Here is a 13,530-nt window from a genome sequence, read left to right as displayed (position 1 = left end):
AACCAGAGAAGAGTTCCTCAATCCAAAAATAGCCTAATATCTTAGAAGTCAAGGGGAGATGTTTTCACTGGGAGAAGATATAATATCATGGAAAACACAGTGGACTCTACTAGCTCCAGAAATGCTACAAGCTGGCTGCGAGACCCCATACCAACCTCTTAGCTTATCCGGGCCACTGTTTCCTCACAATGAACAGTTCAGAGGCTTCTCTCCCACCTCCAGTGTGTGTGAATGAAGGTCGCTCAGTCATGCCCAGCTCTGTGGGACCCCATGGCCTGTAGCCTGCCAGGCTCCTCTGTCCATGGAATTCTCCAGGCCAGAATACTGGAGTGGGTAGCCGTTCCCTCCTCCAGGGGATCTTGCCAACCCAGGGATTGAACCCAGGTCTCCTGCACTGCAGCAGATTCTTTACCTGAGCCACCAGGGAAGCTCTCCCTCCAGACCTCCCTGCTTACATATTCATCATTTCCTCCATCTCCAGCCGGAAGGTCTACTTACTTGTGCTTAAGAAGGAGTCATCTGTTCCTGCATCTCTGTCGCTTTGCTCCTGCAATCACCGCTCTTTCGAATCTTCACTCTCTCTGTCTCTCCACGTGCCACTTGAGCATTTAAAACACACTCAATTGAACTCTGGGGGAGAACGTGAGGGTGGGATGTTTTGAAAGAACAGCATGTATATTATCTATGGTGAAACAGACCAACAGCCCAGGTAGGATGCATGAGTCAGGTGCTCGGGCCTGGTGCACTGGGAGGACCCTGAGGAGTCGGGTGGGGAGGGAGGTGGGAGGGGGGATCGGGATGGGGAATACGTGTAACTATATGGCTGATTCATGTCAATGTATGACAAAACCCACTGAAATGTTGTAAAGTGATTGGCCTCCAACTAATAAAATAATATTTAAAAAAAAATAAAAAAAATAAAACACACTCAAATCTTGCAAGAATACCAGGTGGGTTGCCATACCCTCCTCCAGGGGATCTCCTAGACCCAGACCCAGGGATCGAAACTGCAACTCCTGCAGTTCCTGCATTGCAGGCAGACTCTTTACCACTAAGTCACCAGAGAAGCCCACATAGTTTGTTGGTACTTAATAAATGTTTGCTGTGATATAATAAATAATAATAATAAATAATAACAAATGTTTATATGTATTATATATATAATAGTTTGTTATTATATATAGTTTGTTATATATTATACCACATAGTTTGATACTTAATTTTTGCTATAATATAATAAATAATATAAAATAATAATAGTTAATGTTTATATATTATATATGATAATAAATAATAATAAAAGTTTACTAGATCTCAATTTCTTTCTTTTTCTTCCTTCTTTCCTTTTCTTCTCCTTGTTCTCCTTCCCTCCCTCTCCCCTCTCTTTCTTCCTTCTTTCCTCTCTCAAACCCATTTGCTCAATTGATAAAGAACATTTCAACCTGAAAGTCTCACAGGAATGTCTAGAACTGAGCTCATCTACTTCAGCACCCCAACCTGATCTTGCTTTAGCATTTCTTACACCTACAACTTGCCACAGAGTCCTCCATCCAGAATAACAGCTGTCTATTAACATCATTTTGGGGATATAGATGTTCAACTGGCTACAGATCTGCCACCCAAATTATATCCCTCCATCTTGTCTTCAAGGATATCATGGGAGTCTTCCAAAGGCTTTACCAAAATCACACTGCCGTTCTTCTGTACCAAGTAACCACCTCAAGAAGGAATGAAGGAACTGTGACTCAGGGAGAGAAAACAGCTGCAGAAAATGAAATGCAGCAAATAAATAGCCTTGAAAATCTCAACCAGAGCAGTTAGAAATAACTTCTTTGAAGTTATTTGACTGTACTGTATGAACTTTACAAAAAGCAAGGTAAAAGAAAACCTGAATCAGAACCAGGGCAGAAACATCTCTCTTAGCTAATGTCAACATGTTATTGAAAAGAGATTGGAAGTGCCAGAATTATCCTACATATTATTTTAGCTTGTTACTTTCATGTTTGTACTTAGGTAAACTGGTTAGTAAATGGTTTCAGGTTCTTTCCATAGTTTGGATTACTCCCTGCAAAGCTGTTTGGGCCCAGCAGCATTTCAAAAATTCAGCTGGCCTTCATCAACTGACAATACAAGAAACAGCTTATAAACCCATTATTTTTGTTTTCTATGAATATTGCTTACTACAGTTTCACTTGAGAAATTCATTTTAAACCTTGTGTTAGGAAAAGCATTGCTTCCTAGAAGAAATGAGTACCTTTTTTCTCTCACAGTTATTTTAAAGAACTGCTAGCTGACCATAGGTTCTTCTAGGTTTCTGTGAAGCTTTAAGACAAACTTCTTGTCCTGTTATGGGGTCTGTGCCCTCCTGGCCAGGATGCGTGCATGCGTGCTAAGTCCCTTCAGTCCCGTTTGGCTCTGTGTGACCCTGTGGACTGTAGCCCACCAGGCTCCTCGTCCGTTTGATTCTCTAAGTGAGATTACTGGAGTGGGTTGCCATGCACTCCTCCAGGGGACCCTCCCAACCCAGGGATGGAACCCACATCTCTTACTTCTCCTGCATTGGCAGGCAGGTTCTTTATCACTAGCGCCACCTGGGAAGGTTATATTTGCTCCCAATCTCACCACCACAATTATTAACTTTCCACTCTATTTTCCATAACTATACTTTTTTTTTTAAATTCTATTTATTTACATTTTTACATGTGTACCCATTGAGCTGCCTCAAATTCGTGGTTGAAAAATATGAAGTGTGCATTAAATTTTAATTAATTATGAATTATTTAATATGAGTGCCATTATTTCCAACTAACCCATTATTACTTTTATATTTTTATTAAAAGTTAAAAAATTTGTTGTTTCAGTTTTGAAGTGAAGTTCACTCAGTCATGTCCAACTCTTTGTGATCCCATGGACTGCAGACCCACTGGCTCCTCTGTCCATGGGAATTCTCCAGGCAAGAATACTGGAATGGGTTGCCATGCTCTTCTCCAGGGGATCTTCCCAACCCAGGATCAAACCCAGGTCTCCCACATTGCAGGCAGATTATTTATCAGCTGAGCCACCAGGAAAGCCCCAATGAGAACATAATTGATATACACCACTGCTAAGTTTAAGGTGTACAGCATAATGATTTGACTTACATCATCGTGAAATGAAGACCACAATATGTTTAGTGAACATCCATCATCTCATATAGATAGAACATTAAAGAAATAGAAAAAAAGTGTTTTTCCTTTTGATGTAGATTCTTAGGATTTACTCTCTTCATAACTTTCATGTAGAGTGGACAGCAGGGTTAATTATATTTATCATGTTGTACATCACATCCCTAGTACTGTCTGTTTGTACTGTTTGTACTTATCCTCTTGTTATTTTCAATGTTCTTAGGTTGTAAAGATAATTTATGCATTATCAAGGGGGGCTACCTGAACCAATTGCAGCAACCACCTTGCTGCCCAGTCTGGACAAACCTAACAAGTCCCGTCCCATCTGAGGGCAACAGATCATCTTATCCACACAGCTGACATCTCTCTTTTCCAGTGTTCCTGCTCTAAATGTGGTGTCAAAAGATGATGAGATCAGTGAGATTAATTTATTATTCAGTAAATTCACATTATTTTCCTTCTTCAGTATCCAATTAAAAATCCTAATTCTGTGCCTCTTTCCTCCCCTTCCTCCATTATCTGATCATTTAGTTATTTCATTCTTCATCTTCAAAATGAGAAATGGGTTGGAAATAAACTAAATGTCCACCAACAGATGAATGGATAAAGAATATATGTACAATGAAATACTACTCAGTCATAAAGAATAAAATAATGCCACTTGGATGGATCTAGAGATTATCATACTAAGAGAAGTAAGTCAGAAAAAAACAAATACCATATAGTATCCCTTATATATGGAACCTAAATATGAGGCTAATAAACTTATTTATGAAACAGAAACAGGTTCACAGACTTACAATCAGACTTGTGGTTGCCAAGGATGGAGTGGGAGAGGAATGGATTGGGAGTTTGGGGTTAGTGGATGCGAACGATCATATATAGTATGGATAAACAAGGTCCTACCATATGGCACAGGGAACTATATTCAATATCCAGTGATAAATCATAATGGAAAAAAAATGAAAGAGAACACATATATTTTAACTGAATCATTTTGTTGTACAGTGGAAATTAATACAACATTGTAAACCAACTATATTTCAATAAAATAAAATTTAAAAAAGAAAATGGGAAAAACATGACCAATTATTAGACTATTAAAATTATGTACCTGAGACAAGAAAAAAATAGAGAGACCAAATCCTTATAGTCAAAATGGGAAATTAACAATGTTCTTATTTCAGGAGGTTCTGAAAAAAAGTTTCTTCTAGAATTATCTACAGAGATTACTTGTATTTCCTACATGCAGTAAATATCTAAATTGTCCACTTCATTTTGGTCTTGGAGATCTAAGAAGCATGGTCAGGAAAATTATCCTTTCTCTGTTGTAAAATTATTTTAAGTTTAGGCTCCTTGCTTTACTTTTTTTCTTTCCACTTTCAACCACTACTTAAACCTAATAGATTAATGGAATGTTCTTTGAGAAAGTAATTATGTAAATACTAGCAAGATAAAATTATCTTGAAAAAATCTACTCCAAGGGAAAAAATGCTTTCATATATATATGTGTATATATATATATGTATATATATGTATTTTATATATATATATATAAAATCCTTTGTTTCTATTTCCTCACACTTGTGAAAGTGATATTGACTACTTCCTTCAAAAAATGGTAAAATTTTTAGTTATTGTATCATGCTTCAATAAATAGACATAATCAGGGACATTGTCAATAACAGAATAATGCATCATCTTATGTAGGTAACTGATTATTTATAATATTACCTGTCCTCAGGGATCAAACCCAAAGAGCCTTTTCATGAATTTGGGAAAGTGGAGCCTTCTCAGAAGCTTTCATAATAATATACATTTAGCCAGAAGTGAATCTGCTGTGAAGGTAACAAGGCTGAGGCCTAAGGGGCTCCTCACTTGATTTTTCCTTGACCTTGTGAGGGAACCTTTCCAATATGTCCATAGGGTCATATATTTTTGTAAAGTTTGTAAAAATCAATTGTTTGGTCTTTTTTCCCTCAAAGAGGAACTCCAAAATTGCATAAGTTTTGGACTGCATAAAACCTGGATCTACGCCTCATCTCAATGGAAAGCAACCTAGCAATCTGTTTTCCTCCAAAGTAAGATTGTAAGTACAGCAAACCAACTCTCTTCTGTAAAATACTGTTTTAATTGCATGGTGGTGGTGGTTTAGTTGCTAAATCATGTCCGACTCTTATGACCCCATGGACCATAGCCCGCCAGTCTCCTCTGTCCATGGGATTTCCCAGGCATGAATACTGGAGTGGGTTGCCATTGCCTTTCTCCTGGAGATCTTCCCAACTCAGGGATAAAACCTGTGTCTCCTGCTCTGCAGGCAAATTCTTTACCACTGAGCCACCTGGGAAGCCCTTTGATTGCATAAGACTGAGGGGAAAAAAAAATGTGTGCTCATTTGAGTCATTATACTAGACTATTTTGAAAGCAATATTTGGGAAAAAATGCCCTATTTAATATTCAACTAAGTCCAACTGTAATTTAAACTATTAACATTTAGCTTTTATTCATAATTTAGCCATAACTCATACTTCCTAATAAATTAGGAGAGCTTGGCAATAATTCAATATACAATTAACATTTCATAGACATGCAGATTTTTCTTTTAATGTATGCACATAAAGAGGTGAAATAATATGTCTCCTCTAGCATTTCCCTTTTGAGAAAAATTATATTTTTTAAAAGTTTACATAAAAAATTACATGTCCATTATAACCATTTCATAAGGAAAGCTAATATTTCATCAAATCAGGATAATTAGGGCATAAAAGTATCTTTCATCACAGTGTAATCTTTCTGTCACTGAAACACAACACTTATAATCCTAAACTATGCTTGCTAATCTTGGCCACAAGGAAGTTAGAGGAAAGGTAATTCATAAAACAACTCAGAAAGGTAACACCTCAGTACACCAAACCACCTAGATTACTGTGGACCACAGTCAACCCCCCCAATTATACTGAGAAACAAGCAGGCAACCAAAGGGAAATATAAAGTACAGTTCTGAGCAAGTTATAATTTTATCCCTTGTAGTTTCTGCCTTTCAGCCATCAAGTGGCCTAACTGTGCAAGATCTGTAGCTTCCAAATGGCTCCTTGAAGTGTGTTGCAGGCATCCAGCCTCAAGCTCACATAGGCCACCGAACATAGTGCCCTGAAACTCTCATAAGTTCTATCCATGGAATTTTCCTCTGGAGTGAGTTGCCATTTCCTACTCCAGGGCATCTTCCCATCCCAAGGACTGAACCCCCATCTCTTGTGTTTCCTGCGTTAGCAGATTCTTTACAACTAGCACCACCTGGGAAGCCCCTCTTTAGAGGGCACTTGGACATGAATTGTGGTCGATTCAACAGTTAAAATAAGATTCAGTGGTGTGTTTCTGTACCTTGAGAGTGAAGAGATTACGTCAAGGTCAAGCACAAGGTCTCAACTTGAGGGTGGGTAGATGGAGAGAGCAGACAATATGAGAAAGCATCCTGATGTCGGAGTTAAAACAGTGACTTCTCCTTTAAAAGTTGCTGACATTTTCGAGGCAGATGTGTTGTGCTGGGCATTAAGCCAAGAACTGTGCATGCATATCTCACTTAAATAACTGGTTAGGACTGAAGGAGGCTTTATTATCACTGCCACTCTACAGGTAAGGAAGTAGATTTGGTGAATAGCTAGTGCATGGAGAAGAGACTCTGGGTTTATATTCAGCCTGATTCAAGAGTCTGGATTTGAAAACATTATGCCAATGTTTCCCAAAGTCAGAAACAGAGTCTCTGCAATCTGTGACGGGATTTTACTTGGCGCACAGATGCTTCATTAAATATTGAGAAAGGCATGACTCCTTTTGAAGGTCTTTCAATCCTTTTCCTGTCGAGGAGAAGGGCTCAATTTGGTGTTGAATTGTCAACACCTCTCTAATGCTTGCTGGTCTGCTTTTGTAAACAAGGAGACCAAGCCACAGGCTTAGCCTTCAGCGGGCAGTGAGTGGTATCTAGCTGGAATTTAGCAAGTATTTTCATAGTATTTGTTTCCATATATTTTATATCTGTGGAATGAAATATGGGTTTTTCATCATGTAGTAAAACAAATTTTTCTTTTTTCAGTAAGTATATTTAAATAGTGTGCATATTTAAAGAAAATATTAAGAAACTGTGGTGACCAGCTTATGGCTATCTATCTCCCTAATAATGCCATCAAACACAGAAAGTATTGCTGTGAATGTATTTTGCAGATGTGACTGAAATTCATAATTGCTTGGTTTTAAGTGAGGGAGATTATCTTGGAGTATCTGGGTGGGCTCAGTGTAATCAAAGTGTCCTTAAAGGGAAAGAAGGAGGCATGAGAGTCAGAAGGAGATACGAAGACAGAAGCAGGAGTCAGTCAGAGTGATGCAGCCAGAAGCCAAGGAATGCAGACAACTGCTAGAAGGAGGACAAGGCAAGGGAATGGATTCCGGCTCTGTGTGCTGCATCATGCCCAGTCGCCTCTGACTCTTTGTGACCCCGTGGACTGTAGCCAACCAGGCACCTCTGTCCATGGAATTTTCCAGGCAAGAATACTGGGGTGGGTTGCCATGCCCTCTCACAGGAGATCTTCCCAACCCAGGGATCGAAGCCAGGTCTCCCACATTGCAGGCGATTCTGTACCATCTGAGCCACCAGGGAAGCCTGAATATCCCCCGTGAGCCTCCCAAAAGATGCGGCCATGTAGACACCTTACGTCAGCCCAGACTTCAGACTTATGACCTCCAGGACTGTAAGAGAGTAGTTCTGGTTGGTTTAAGCTACTAAGTTAGTGGCACTTTGTTTCAGTGGCAACAGGGAACTAACACAGTCAGTGGTGTTTGCTCGGCCACAAATGACAGGGTAAGCCAGGTAGTGTAAAGTTACAATACCTGTCCAGAAACCAAGGGTCAGGTTGCTTACTAGACAGTTTAGAGGGAAGAGTGCTCTTCTCTGTAAACTTTGAAATATGTTAGTTTATGCCTGTTAGGGGTTATTGGTGCATAGCAGGTGTTCTGTAAACATCCAGGGAGTGGATGGATGATGAAAGGTGAGTGAGAGAGAGAGAAGTATTTCCCTGGAACATGCTGTGGTTCTTGCTGTCCTCTACAAGGCCTATGTCTGCTAAGTGAGAATGTGCCTCAACAAGAAAAGTAAAAAGATTCCAGGTCTGGGTCACCATTAAGAAGCCATTAGGAAGCAGTCTTAGGGCTAAAGGTTGCTGCTTGTAAATGTACCATTTCTGCAGATACCAGTCAGTTTCCAGGACTTTGACAGTCTGCTCTTTTTGTGTTTAGAGGCAACATCTTCTCTTTTTACAGAGGGTCCATCCTTTTTTCTCACAAATTCTTCAAATAAAGACACATTCTTGAATGAATATTTTCTCCTTTAACCCTCTTATTTTACCCTAATCTCTGTTTCATTATCTAGTTGCTGGTTTCCTTCTTGTCTGGACCTTCAATCATTATTTGAACCTTACGGCCTTACTCAAGTAGAAAGTTTAACCCATCTCAAGCATTGACTTCTGGGTATGCTAATACACTCCTTTTTCTCAGTGTCAATTTCAGAACCAAAAATGTTTAATTTTTTAGTCTTATACAGTATAAGATCAAATTATTTAGATCTGCTTGAGATGGAAATGGTAACCCACTCCAGTATTCTTGCCTGGGAAATTCCATGGACAGAGGAGCCTGGTGGGCTGCAGTCCATAAGGTTACAAAGAGTTGGACACAACTGAACAGGGAGACAACAAAAATAATACATGCAAGTTGGTTTTGTTAATGACACAGTAACAAAAAAGAATTGAACTCATGTTGAACCCCAGTTCCCTTCTCTATAGGCATGTGTGTGTGCGAGAGAGAGAGAGAGAGAGAGAGAGAGAGAGAGAGAGAGAGAGAGAGAGAGAGAGAGAGAGAAAGAGAAAGAGAGAGACAGAGAGAGAGACAGAGAGAGAGAGACAGAGAGAGAGAGAGACAAAGATACAGAATTATTCCTCCAGAGATATTCAGTGCATACCCAGGTTATCTGTATTCTTTAACAGCAGTAGCATTCTGGACCCTGTTCTCCACCTTGTTTTTTTAAACCTAAAAATCTATAATAATAATAATAATAATACTTCCTAGGGGTGCTGTAAGGATTAATCAGTTAATCCTCAGCTCATCCCTGGGCACTAAATGAGACTTCTGTTAAACAAAATACATGCTCTCTTTAAAAACAAAATTTCCAAGACTCTAAAGGATGTTATTTAAAATCAACACATCCCAACATTAATTTTTATTATTTCATATTCTTTTAAAATAATATGTAATTAAATATATAGTATAGTCCTACAATCAATAAAAACTTTCAATCCTGATTGTTTGTTTTTAAAATCATTTATGTAGAGCTTGTCATTAATGACTCAGCCTGCAAACTTGTAACTTTATACATTTAAAATGCAAATAAGTCATAGTTTGTGGACTCTGTCCCCTGACGTTAAGCATCTGTAATATTTATAAACTTTTACACTACTAAAATAAATGAATCTTAAAATGAGGAGGGGGTGTTTTAGAAGTCACATTTCCTAGATACAGATATATCCCACAACAGTCTGTACTACCTAGCCCCCACTGAGCGCACCTAGTGAAGCTCACTGCTTCACAGAAGGGTCCATTTCATGTTCCCATTTTGAATTGTTTTAATACAAACTTCCGTATCTTTAACCCCATATCTTGCTTTTATCCATGCCAAATCCTAAAAGATGATGCTGTGAAAGTGCTGCACTCAATATGCCAACAAATTTGGAAAACTGAGCAATGGCCACAGGGTTGGAAAAGGTCAGTTTTCATTCCAATCCCTAAGAAAGGCAATGCCAAAGAATTCTCAAACTACCACACAATTGCACTCATCTCACATGCTAGCAAAGTAATGCTCAAAATTCTCCAAGCTAGGCTTCAACAGTATGTGAACCGTGAACTTCCAGATGTTCAAGCTGGTTTTAGGAAAGGCAGAGGAACCAGAGATCAAATTGCCAACATCCACTGGATCATCAAAAAAGCAAGAGAGTTCCAGAAAAACATCTTTTTTATTATTTTTTTTATTAGTTGGAGGCTAATTACTTCACAATATTTCAGTGGGTTTTGTCATACATTAACATGAATCAGCCATAGAGTTACAGGTATTCCCCATCTCGATCCCCCCTCCCCCCTCCTTCTCCACCCGACTCCTCTGGGTCCTTCTGCTTTATTGACTATGCCGAAGCCTTTGATTATGTGGATCACAATAAACTGTGGAAAATTCTGAAAGAGATGGGAATACCAGACCACCTGACCTGCCTTTTGAGAAATCTGTATGCAGGTCAGGAAACAACAGTTAGAACTGGACATGGAACAACAGACCGGTTCCAAACAGGAAAAGGAGCACATCAAGGCTATATATTGTCACCCCGCTTATTTAACTTATATGCAGAGTACATCATGAGAAATGATGGGCTGGAGGAAGCACAAGCTGGAATCAAGATTGCCGGGAGAAATATCACTAACCTCAGATATGCAGATGACACCAGCCTTGTGGCAGAAAGCAAAGAAGAACTAAAGAACCTCTTGATGAAAGTGAAAGAGGAGAGTGCAAAATTTGGCTTAAAGCTCAACATTCAGAAAACTAAGATCATGGCATCTGGTCCCATCACTTCATGGGAAATAGATAGGGAAACAGTGGAAAGAGTGACAGACTTTATTTGGGGGGCCTCCAAAATCACTGCAGATGGTGACTGCATCCATGAAATTAAAAGACACTTATTCCTTGGGAGAAAAGTTATGACCAACCTAGACAGCATATTAAAAAGCAGAGACGTTACTTTGCCAACAAAGGTCTGTCTAGTCAAGGCTATGGTTTTTCCAGTAGTCATGTATGGATGTGAGAGTTGGACGGTGAAGAAAGCTGAGCACCAAAGAATTGATGCTTTTGAACCGTGGTGTTGGAGAAGACTCTTGAGAGTCCCTTGGACAGCAAGGAGATCCAACCAGTCCATCCTAAAGGAAATCAATACTGTATGTTCATTGGAAGGACTGATGCTGAAGCTGAAACTCCAATACTTTGGCCATCTCATGGGAAGAACTGACCCATTTGAAAAGACCCTGATGCTGGGAGGGATTGAAGGCAGGAGGAGAAGGGGACGACAGAGGATGAGATGGCTGGATGGCATCACCGACTCAATGGACACGAGTTTGAGTAAACTCCAGGAGTTGGTGATAGACAGGGAGGCCTGGCATACTGCAGTCCATGGGGTCCCAAAGAGTCGGACACGACTGAGCGACTGAACTGAACTGAACTGAACTGAACTGAATTCTATCCCATCTTGCATTTCCCCTCTGGGCTCTAGATCTGAGCTCAAGTCTCACCCTATGCCCTAACCCATAGGCACCCATTCCAGCATGAACCCTTAAAATAAATTTCTAATTCTAATGGGACATCTCTAAAAGGTTTATAATATGCTTAGTTTAGATGCTTTTATATTTGTGTAAAATGTCAAACAATTACATTTGCTAGCTGAGCAAATGTACAACAAAGCTGTAAGTTTACTTCTGATAGGTACCATGGGCAAACTGGACTGAATTTCTGAAACAAAGTCAGATTAATAAACCACCAGCTAAACAAAGTTCCATAGAGACCTGGAAGCTGTCAGTTGATGACTCAGATAAGACAAATGCGTTACATAGTGACTACAACATATTAGAAAAATGTGAAAACTCGATGTTGTACTTTGTTTTTCTGATATTCTTTGTACTAGAATTTTTAACTTTGGAAAGTCCAGAGAAGTTTAAGTGAATACTGAAATAGCAATTGAATAATTCTAAATTTCACGAAGAGAAGTTGAAAATAAAGCTTTCCTAGGATTTAAAAGTAAAATGTTATCTTGGGACAATATAAGCACAAATATAATAATGTGGTGATTGGGAACTGGATGCACTGAATATGAGGTCCCATAGCTGAATACAGACTCCATGAGGCCTCAGAACTGGTGTTCTTTATCTCTGGGACAGCCCTTTTACCCAGCAACAGAGTCTGGCCCATTGTAGGCATTAAAACAAAGAAAATTCTAGTTAAAAATAAGACAGACACTTCCCCTGGTGGTCCAGTGGTTAAGAATTCGCCTGCCAATACAGAGGACATGGATTCAACCCATGGCCCAGGAGAACCCCGCATGCCTCAGGACAACAAAGCCCTGAGCCTAGAACCTGTGCTCCTCACCGAGAAAAGTCCCCCACGCTGAGAAGACCAGGCATGGAACGAGTAGCTCCTGCTTCCAACAGCTGGAGAAAGTCCACGTGCAGCAACGAAGACCCGGCACAGCCATAAATAAGTTAAAAATTTAAAACTAAGACATTATTATGCTGAAAGATATAAGTGTAAGCATGAATATATACTCCACATTCAAGCCTGTAATAAATCGTTAATTAATCCTGAGAACAAAGACTAAATCATTTTAACCACAAAGTTCCTATTTTACTGAGAAATACAAATGCTGAAAGAATTCATCACTAGCAGACCCATGCTTTAAGAAATATTAAAGGAAAAAGAAAATATTCAAGCAAAAGAAAATAGATACCAGATGGAAATATAGACCTAAACAAAGTAATAAAAAGCACTGGAAACTGTAACCACATGGGTATATTCTATGATTTTTCTCTAATTATTTAAATATTTTTAAATGATAATTGAATGTTTAAACAAATATAATTAAAATGTATGGCACAAATATCATTTAAACATCACTAGGGGGAAAATGGTCATTTTGTAATGATAAAGAGCTCAATTCATCTGGAGGACATGACATCATAAATTTTTATGCTCTTAATAACAAAATTTCAAAATATGTGAAACAAAAACTAATAGAACCACATGGAGAAATCAGTAAATCTACCATTATAGTCAGAGATTTATACATCCCTCTCTCAATAATTAATAATACAAGTAGACCAAAAATCAAGGAAGATATAGAATGGAACAGCACTATCAATTTGATTTAACTGACATTTATATAATTCCTCAATTCTTCAAATGGTGGCAAAAACAATTTTTTCAATTACACATGGAGCATTTAACAGATCATATTCATGGCTACAAAAACGTGTCAATAAATTTTAAAGGATTCAAGTCATACAAAGTATGTTCTCTGACCACAATAGAATTAAATTAGAAATCAATAGCAGAAAGATCTCTGGAAAATCTTCAAATATTTGAAGTAAAATACTTCTAAATAAGCCTTAAGTCAAAGAAGAAATCAAAAGGGAAACTGGAAAGTATTATAAACTGAATAAAAATTAAAACATAATTTAGTTGGAAATTTATAGCACTAAGAACTGTGGTGTTGGAGAAGACTCTTGAGAGCCCCTTAGA

This window comes from Muntiacus reevesi, chromosome 3, assembly GCF_963930625.1.
Source record: "Muntiacus reevesi chromosome 3, mMunRee1.1, whole genome shotgun sequence".
Lineage (NCBI taxonomy): Eukaryota > Metazoa > Chordata > Mammalia > Artiodactyla > Cervidae > Muntiacus > Muntiacus reevesi.
Note: the sequence above shows the minus strand (reverse complement) of the source record.